This window comes from Diceros bicornis, unplaced genomic scaffold (genome assembly GCF_020826845.1).
Source record: "Diceros bicornis minor isolate mBicDic1 unplaced genomic scaffold, mDicBic1.mat.cur scaffold_267_ctg1, whole genome shotgun sequence".
Classification (NCBI taxonomy): Eukaryota; Metazoa; Chordata; class Mammalia; order Perissodactyla; family Rhinocerotidae; genus Diceros; species Diceros bicornis.
Window position 1 is genome coordinate 370087 of NW_026691143.1, and position 9260 is coordinate 379346.

Genomic DNA, 9260 nt, shown 5'->3' on the forward strand with positions numbered 1-9260 from the left:
GGCCTTTCAGGCTCTTGGGCTCCTGGAGCTGGGCTGGAGGAGGAGGGACCCCTCTCTTAGGGAGGCCTCCAGCCGTGAGGTGAGTGACCCCTCCTCTGACACCTAGACCCTCCCCCTCAGGCCACCTCACCTGCTGCTGTCTCTCCTGGGCTCCCTGGGGGTCTATCTGCAGGGTGGCCCTCACAGATGACACCTCCTGCAGGGTCAAGGACAGGCTCAGGGAGGCCATGTTCCCTTCTCCATGTCTCCCAGGCCCCTGATCTTGGACCCTGGACATCTGGTGTCTATGGCTGCTCCCATTCCAGGGTGCCCTGATGCTAGATCGCTCCCAGCTCCAACACTCCCTTCTCTGTGCCCTCAGGCCTGCGCAGGCCCCTAAGCCTCTCTCCTCATCAGGAAAGTGTGAGGAGGACTCCCCATGCATCCCAGGGTCCCCTGAGGACTCAGTATCATCTGACTGTCACCAGTGCTGTCCCCTCCCCCCTCAAGGAGGAGGAGCACAAAGCTCCTGCACATTCCTCTCCCCCTTGTACCTCATCACCCCTGTGAGGCCTGCACCACAGATCATCTCCCTCCATTTCCCAAATGAGGAGACCGAGGCCCACAGAGGGGCAGTGACTTGCTCAGGAGCCCACAGAGGAGACCGCTCCCCCTCCCAGCCAGAGGCCCTGGCCCCCGGCCTTCACTCCTCTTCCAGACACACCTCGGACCAATGTCCTGTCCTCTGGACTCTCGGGGTGTGTTGAGGCCCTCGGTCAACCTGAGCCATGGATGGAGAGGCACAAGATGTCTTGGGGTCCCAGGCAAGTGGCTGCTGTGTTTTCTAGCCCCCTGGGATTCTCTGATACCAGGCTGGACCTGAGGCCATGCCAAAGTCCTCAGCTCCCTAGGATCCCCTCAGGATTGTCCCTGTACAGAACTCCTCCTTCACTCACTCAGGAAGGGTACCCCCGTGTGCCACATCTGAGTGACAGTGTAGGAGTTGACCACGGCACTGTGTAATGGTGACATTTGCATCCTTTTTCACTTGGAAACTTCTAATGTCCCTTCTCTTTTCTCAGGTCTCATGTTTGAAGTCTGTGGTCTGAGCCTTTGCACAATCCTTAGGCCCCTCCTGCCAGGGCCTCGATGGAGGCCATTAAGTATCTGTCAGGAAGGTCCATTAAGAATCTGTAGGTTCCTCGATAATTCTCATTGCCATCTGGGGCGTATCCTTGTCGACAAGGCACCGGGGGAGACTCACTGGTTTGTCAGCAGTGACCACTATCGGGCTAGAGTGCACAGTCCCAGAGAGCACACAGTTCTGTCCCAGATCCACCATTTGGCCCAAGGCTGTGCAGCCCCTGTGTCCACAAGGCCTGTGTGACCTCACAGTGCCCATCCCTGGGACAGGCAGAATGTCCTCCCCTGTGAGGTGCAGTGAAGACAGAAGGAGCAGCAGGGGCCTGGCTTCCTGAGGACAGACTGGGCTGCTTTAGGAAGAAAGGAACCCCCACCCACTCCATCCACCCGCCAGCCTGGAGGATGATGAGGGCCAGCTGATGGGTCCACATGGAAGCCAGACACCTGCTCATTCTGCCAGCTCCTCACCTCTTGGAACAGTCCAGGTGACACCACTGTATCCCGTGACCAAGGCTTCCTGCCCCAAACAGTCCCCACCTGCCCCTGCAGCTCACACCCCCCGCTTCCTGTCCAGCTGGACAAGACAGACCGTTATTTCTCGGGGAACCTTAAGTGAAAAAGTTACCAAAGCACATCCTGCCTGGTCCCTCCCCACCTCACCTCCCGTCCTTCCAGTTCTCCAGCCTCCACTCACCTCCTTGAGAAGCTTCCTGCTCTCCTGGTGGCATGTTTCGATGATGTTTTTCAGTATTTGCCAGTTCTTCCTGAGGAGGGAAAAAAGGAAAGAAACACTGTGGAGTGGTTTGAGGGTAAATCCCTTTTGTTTGAAAACCCAGAAGATCCAGACAGCCTGGATGAGCATTTTCACTGTGTCGTCTGAGCCCTGAGGTGTCTGGGACTGGGGAGGGGGCTCTCCTGTTGTCACCTGGGGCCTCCATTCTCTTATTTTCTCAGCAGATGTGTTTTAAACAGTCTTAATTTCACGTGGACAGAGAGTTCTGTTGCTGCAAACACTTGAAAATCTTCAATTTGGTTCAAGCCATGATCTGTCACTTAGGGAAACTGATCCCTGAAGCAGAACCACTGGCCTAAGTTGTCAGAAAGACTTCAAGCCTGCCAACCAGGTCAGACCCTAACCCCAGGCTTTGCTGTCTCCCAGGAGGTCCCAACTGACTGAAGGGCAATGCCAGCCCTGTGGGGGGTGTCTGGTCCACCCAGGTGGTGCTCGCATGGAGAGAGGCCTACCCACCTGGACACCTGTCTCCACGTCTCTTTTAAACGTTGAATGGAGGGGCCCTCCAGAGCCCAGAGGATCGCATGGAGAGAGGAAAGGTTCCTCAGGCCTTGGCATTCCTGGGGAAGGGAAGAGAATGAGCTGTGAGGGGGAGCTGGAGCCCTGCTTCCTCCGGCTTCTGTCGCCTCATTGACGTCTCCTGTCCTGGATGAGACAGCAGCTCAGGGAACCCGGGAAAGGCACAGCTGGAACCTGATGAGGAATACTTCCATGTAGGAGGATTTCAGCTCAAGCCAAGAAAGGAGCCCAGGAAGGGGTGAGCTTCCCACCACTGGGACCAGGAGTCAGGTCATCGAGGCCTGGCAGGAGGGGCCTAAGGATTGTGCAAAGGCTCAGACGGACTTCAAACATGAGAGCTGATAAAGGAGAAGGGGCAGTTCCCCCGACTCCAGAGAGGGGCACCCAGGGCCTCCCACATCTTACCTTGGCCACCTGGATCCAGAGCTCCACCACCCTGGCCCTGACCTGGGCCGTCATGCTCGGGTCCCCAATGCAGGTGGTGATGATACATTCGACCACTCTGTTAAAGTGGGTCATGGTGGCATGGATGGTCGGTGCCAGGTGCTCATTGCCCCTGTTGTCACACTGGGACCAGATGGAGTCCAGGAAGTCGTGGGGCCTCACTGTCTTGAAGAGCTCCTGGGGAGGACAGGGATTGTCACCCAGCCCTGCCACAGCCCAGCTCAGCATCCGCAGCCCCCAGTCCCAGGCCAGGTCAGTGGTGAGAGCTGGAGCTCAGGAATCGGAGAATGCGACCTGAGGCTTGTGGGAGTCCCTGGGTGTTGCCTGTGTCCCCTGAGGGCACCCAGCACAGGATGACCCAGGAACGCATACTGTGGTGCAGGGAAGTGGCATTTGCTCGTCGCCCAGTCTCACTTCCTCCAAGCACCAGAACTCACCTCCTGCATGACCATCTCTAGGGGCATCTTCCACCCATTCTGACCATCCTGGGGTCTGACTCCTCTTTCAGATGCACATTCCCCCAAGGCAGCAACAACCACGGGCTTTGTTTGTCTGCCTTGTAGTCATGTACACATCAAGTGCCTAATTAGTGTTGAGGCTGTTGAGGCCTCCTGGGCAAATGAGTGAACTACCCAAGGACGAGACAGCACTTCAGTGTGCTCCCCTCCGCCACCAAAGCGCCGACTCTGCCCAACTTCCTCTCTGCTCCACCTCATCCACCTGCACAGCCACTCTGCATGGCAGCTGCTCTCAAAGTCCATCCCTACTGTCCACATGAGGACAGCAAAGGCTTGGGAGTTAAGAAGGCTGCTCAGGTCACATGAGGGTAAGTGGGGAAGCAAGAGGTTGCACCGAGATCATGGGATTCTGGATCAGGAAATGGCAGGTCTGGGGCAGCTCACGGCACAGGGAAGGCCGGCCCCAACTGTCCTGAGAGCCCCGCTGCTCACCACATCCATCAGTGTCAACTGCTCTGCCACCAGCCGGGGAGGGAACTCCAAGAAGTCAGGCTTCTCCTCCCTCAGCAGGTTCTTGGTGGTCACGTCCCAGGGGCAGGTGGGCTCTGGGACTGGATCTGGCTCTGCTGTTATCTCTCCAGGTGGAGGGAGGATTCTCCCTGGAGCCAATGGTCCAGCTGGCTCCAGCTCAGGAGCTGGCACTGGGGCTGGAGCTGATGGTGCTGGTGGCTCTGGTCCTGGAGGGACTGATGGAGGTGACACTGGCTCCAGCTTTAGCGCAAGTGGTGGAACTAGAGCTGGAGCTGGATCTAGCCAGGGAGCTGGCCCTTGCTCTGGTGCTGGAGCTTGAGGGAGCTCTGGAGATGGTACTGCAGCAGGAGAAAGAAACAGTGTCACTCAAGTAGCTGACTTCCCCTGTGCCTGTCAAAGCCAGGAAAGACCCCACTGCCTTGAAGTGAACCAAGCCTCCGAACACTCTGCAAATTGTCATCCCAGACTGCAGTTGCCTCACCTTCCAGCTCTGCCTCAATGGGCCGTGGATGCTCCAGCTGGACCTGGAGAAGGTAGGCGTGGCCCTGTAGCCCCGAGCCAGGCAAGCTGAGATGCAGAGAGGCCAGCTTCATGCTGAAGCAGGGATGGTGCAGGAGCTCCCAGAAATCCTGCCCTGGGTCCAGGCAGGTTCCCACCAGAGAAGAGATGGCACTGGGGGAGGCAATTGGGCAACAGAGTCAGAGGCCTGGCCTTTCCCTCCACGCTTCTCACCCAAGACACCCTGGCTTGGGACTGGACCCTATGCCTGTCCCTCTCCATCCAGGTGAGAGCCACATGGCAGCCCTGACCCCTGTGAGGCTGTCCTGGCAGTGGCAGGCCTGCTTATCCAGCAGGTTGACACAGAGTCTGTTGTGACTCTCTTCCCACTGACACTCTTCTCCTGAAGGTCTGGGACACAGCTCACCCCAGCCCTCCATGCACTTGTGCAACTGGACTGAGCACTGAGACAGATTTGTGACCAGGTTGCTCACACACCTCCTGTTCTGGGCCTGGAGGCGGTGGTCAGAAGAGGTAGATGTGGAGAAGGGGAGGCAGATTAAAATGGGTCTGTGGTGGGAATGGGTTTCTAGGGGAGAACTCAGCCCAGCCACCCCTCTGGTTCCCAGGGGTCCTGGCACCCATCCATAGCTCTTTGACTCCTGTCCTCCTGGAGTGGAAGCCACCGGGCCTCTGCCTTCCCATGGGAATCAAAAGATGCGTGAGATGCGGCTTCTGACAGGCTCCCCTCAGCCACAGCCTCCATCGCTCCCCCCACAGCTTGTTCTTTAGAGACAGGAGGCCGTCCTTCTGGCCCCAAAGACCACTCACTTTTTTAGGTGGTCCTGCACTCTGCCCTCCTGGCTGGAATAATGGGAGATGCCTCCAGATGTAAAGGAGGCTATGAGGGCATCCCTTGGGATGGACGGTGGATGACAAGACCTGCGAATGATGTCGAATGTCAATGTCTGACTCTCAGACGTAAATTGAGGCCACGCATTGTGTCTCCTTCATTCACTGAGTTTACTGTCTCCAAATATCCTGCATGCAGTAGGTGCTTAATCTACATGGTTGAATGAATGTAGTCCACCCAGAACCATCCCAGACACCTGAGTGGGCCTAGGGCCTCTCTGCTGCCCCAGAGATCCTTGACTGGCTACCCCAAGGAAAAGGACCAGGACCAGCTGGATGGACTCTCCAACTCCTTGACAGGGTGGTTTCCATGTGCTTTTCCAAATTCAGAAAGGCCGCATCTCAGAGATGGGTGAGGCAGACTACTTTTCACGGGGAAGAGAGAAATAAACACCATGAACAACCACAGCACGTCCACAGCCCTCTCTGCAGAGCCAGGCACCAGGTAAGCACCCGCCATGGCTGATCCCATTAGTTCCTACAAGATCCCCATGAAATTTATCCTCTCCCACCCTACTTTTCAGAGGAGCAAACTGAGGCTCAGAGAGATTTGCTGACACTCCCAGGACACACAGCTGGCAGGGGGCAGAGTCACCACTGTGCTGAGGAGGGAGTGGCCACTCACCTAGTAAACAGCTGGTCCAGGACCTGGTGGGATGTGTCTAAGGCCGAGTAGTTGACCATGAAGGTGGTGAAGCTAGAGATGTTCCTCCTCAGGAAAGCTGGTGCGATGGACTCTGTCAGCTTCTCCATCATGCCTGTCTGGAGGGCCCGCATCCTGCAGGCCTCATTGAAATTCACGGTGGACTCATGCTCACACTGAGGGAGAGGAGGAGGTACATACACTCAATGACATCATGGTGAACCAGCGGGAGGATTGAGGTGACTTTCTACCCTCCTGTGTAGCTGGTGGGAAGGAGTGGAGGTCCAGATTCCTTTGGGAGTGGGACTGTGGAGCACTCTAATGAGAAAACCCTGGGGGGTTCCAGGGGAGACTCAGATTTGAGTCTGCATTCTAGTAGTGCCTTGGTCATCTCAGAGTCCTGGGTGTGAAGACCCCTCTGCACCCACTCTCACCTCAGACCAGCCCTCTTCATTGATGGACTGGTGCACCTGTGTCCTCTCCAGGGAGATGGCGAACTGGAAACCATCTACCAGCTCCTCAACCATCACTTGGTTGCAGCTCTGCAGTGACAGTGCCCAGAAGTCAGGCCAGGAGGCATCAGGGGCCTGCCTGGACTTTGCCACAGAGGGAAACCCCACCACAGTTCAGGCACAGAGGGGCATCTGCATAGTCTCCATCAGGGAAGGAATGGGATGACACCTCGATGGCCTGGGATTCACGTGTGGGTAGAAGAGCTTGGTCCCCAGCACTCACCATCCTCTCCTGCAGCCAAATCTTCAGTATGAACATGACACACAACCAGATCTCCACCATTTAGCTACCTGCTCCTGCTCAGGGTGGTTCCTCCTCATACTACCTTCTCTAACTCCACCTCCCACATACATACACACACACACACACACACACACACACACACACTGAGGGTCAAGGGGTGTGGGGCTGTCCATTTGGGATCACAGTTGTGGCCTGACCTAGAGTGGCCTGCCCTGGGCTACGCTATTACCTGATGGTTCCTCCTGCCAAAAGGCCACAGGCATTCGAGGTGAGGGCTGAGCCAATGTCTAAAGCGACTTAACATGCTCTCATTCTTGGCTTTCCGGGGGCCACAGCCTCGGAAAGTCACAGGACAACACGAGAACATCCTGCTGTGTCGAGTGTCTCCACTCAAATGAACTGGACAGGAGGCTGTGGTTACAGTGTGGGTGCCTGGTAACCAGAGTTCTAAGTTCTGTTGGGGGCTGTCACCAAGGAAGTGAGGTCACTTCTTCAAGGTTCTATTACTTGGCCCCTTCCTTCAATCAGACCCACCCAAAGCCCCCGCTAGGCTGTTGGCTACTCTCCCTCCTTGCCCATGTCATCTCCGTCACTGTACACAAATATCCATCACCACACTCCCCACAGCTCCTTGGGAGTGGAACCAGTGGCCAGCTTTGAGGAGACAGAGCTGAAGTCACACCTCTTTTATCCTACCAGTTCTGTGTCCTGGAAAAGCCACTGTGCCTCTCCAGATCTCCCCAGTCTCCCAACCTGCACAATGGGGATGGTGCTAAAAACAGCTTTCTAGGAACATCGTCAGGTATATATGAGATAATAGCTACAACACCTGTGGATTGGTGTCACATGTGTCTAATGCTGGCCCTTCCATCTATGTCAGTTCCATCTGTGCAGCCTCCACAAACCCCCACTCCATACTTCTTGTCACACATCATTGGCCTGAATTTGGTCTGGTCACTCTTATCTGCAAGAGCGGTTAGGAATTTTATCTTTTAGTTTGTTGAATTGCCACCCAAAATAAAACTGATTATTTGTTCTGAATATTAAGGGAGAAGGTGAACAGTGGAAACTACCCGTGCTCTCGCCCTACACTAACCTTCAAGTTGAAGGGGAGGAGATGAGCTTTTCAGATGAATCAAGCATGTATTTATCTACCACAGGCTCTCTTTTCTTGTTGTTTATTCATCCACAGAGAACAAGAAGTCTTGCTTCCAAACCAGAATGTATGAGACGTCCACTGCCCTCTGTTCCCAGCAGAATGACCAGAACCAATTTGTTGGCTTTTATTTGCCTGGCCCTTGTAAGTAGATCTGAGAACATTCTTTGTATGTCCTTCATAGAGCGGGTCTGGGAGGGTCTGAGGTTGTAGAGAATTGTAGGCAAATAGCAGGCTCCTGAAAAACTGAGTCAAATTTGAATCTCTGTAATTCGAAGAAGGAGAGTGACATCAGCATCATGGTGGAATAAGACTCCTCCTGTTTCTCTACTCCTGCACTAACAATGCTTTGGCATCCATCCGTAGACAAAAGTGCCTTTGTGGGAGAAGTGGGATCCAGCACCATATGGCAAGGGACCCAGAGGGAGTCTCACCCAGCCATGCATCTGGTAATAGGCAGACAGACCTCGGTCCCAGCTCTGGACCCTGCAGTGGCCCGTGAACCAGCTCAAGCTCCTTTCAGCTGCTGCATGGAAACCCCTGAAAACACTGTCTTAGATCATGACACACAGAGGAGAGGGCCTTTGTGGAAGTCCAGGTTTCAAGAAGAGAAGTTCCAGCCCTCTGTTGGAGCACAAAAATATGAGTCTGGATGGGTTGAAGAGTTTGGGGGCATTGGCAGCTAGGTACTCTTAGAGGGCTTTAAAGGATGTGGATCCTGTAACTGCACTGAGCACTCCATCAAGAAGTCTCCCACGACTTGTGGGGTATGCCTCACCCATGGATCTCCCCAGCTGGCCCTTAGGCACCCCCAGTGCTCTGTGTGCCTCACATACACACACCTCCACCCTAGGGCTTCTACCCTGTGTATGCTCCCAACAGTGGTGGTTAGAGTGAATTTTGGAGGACAGCTAGTGAGCACGTGCAGAAACTTGGTCCAAATCTGCAGGCCAGAGAGAGACCACAAACTTGAGGTTTCACACAACCTCTGGAATACCAAAGGGAGGCTGTCAGCGCCCAGCCTATTACATCACAGCATCAAGAGAATGCATACAAGCTGGAGAATTCTGCCATTAATGAACAAATTAAAAATGCTAAGGTTATACTGGTATAACACATTAAAATACAAATGTATTATTGAAACATATATTAAGTTTAAAAAAATGACATTTCAAATGTTGCAAAAATTAAGTTTGAGAAACCTTGTAGGTGGTCAGTAAACATCTGTCCCTCCCTCCCTCTCCAGAGCAGCCGTATGTATATGTATAGATACACACACACACACACATATATACCCCACATAAGTTCTATATATAGAGAGAAGCATATGTGCGTGTGTGTCCACAAACACTCATACATATATAATGCATGTACCTATGTATATCACATACATGTATGTATACATGATAGAATACTCACATGCACATG

The 9260-nt window shown here is 54.2% G+C and overlaps 1 long non-coding RNA gene across 1 annotated transcript; it reads right to left on the reverse strand.

The window, feature by feature from the left end:
• Positions 1-702: 702 nt before the first annotated feature.
• Positions 703-2446, reverse strand: LOC131402795 (uncharacterized). Its single transcript, XR_009218978.1, has 3 exons — positions 2372-2446; positions 1817-1886; positions 703-760 (listed from the first exon to the last, which is right to left on the reverse strand). It is a non-coding gene; the product is annotated as an uncharacterized LOC131402795 (long non-coding RNA).
• Positions 2447-9260: the final 6814 nt, after the last annotated feature.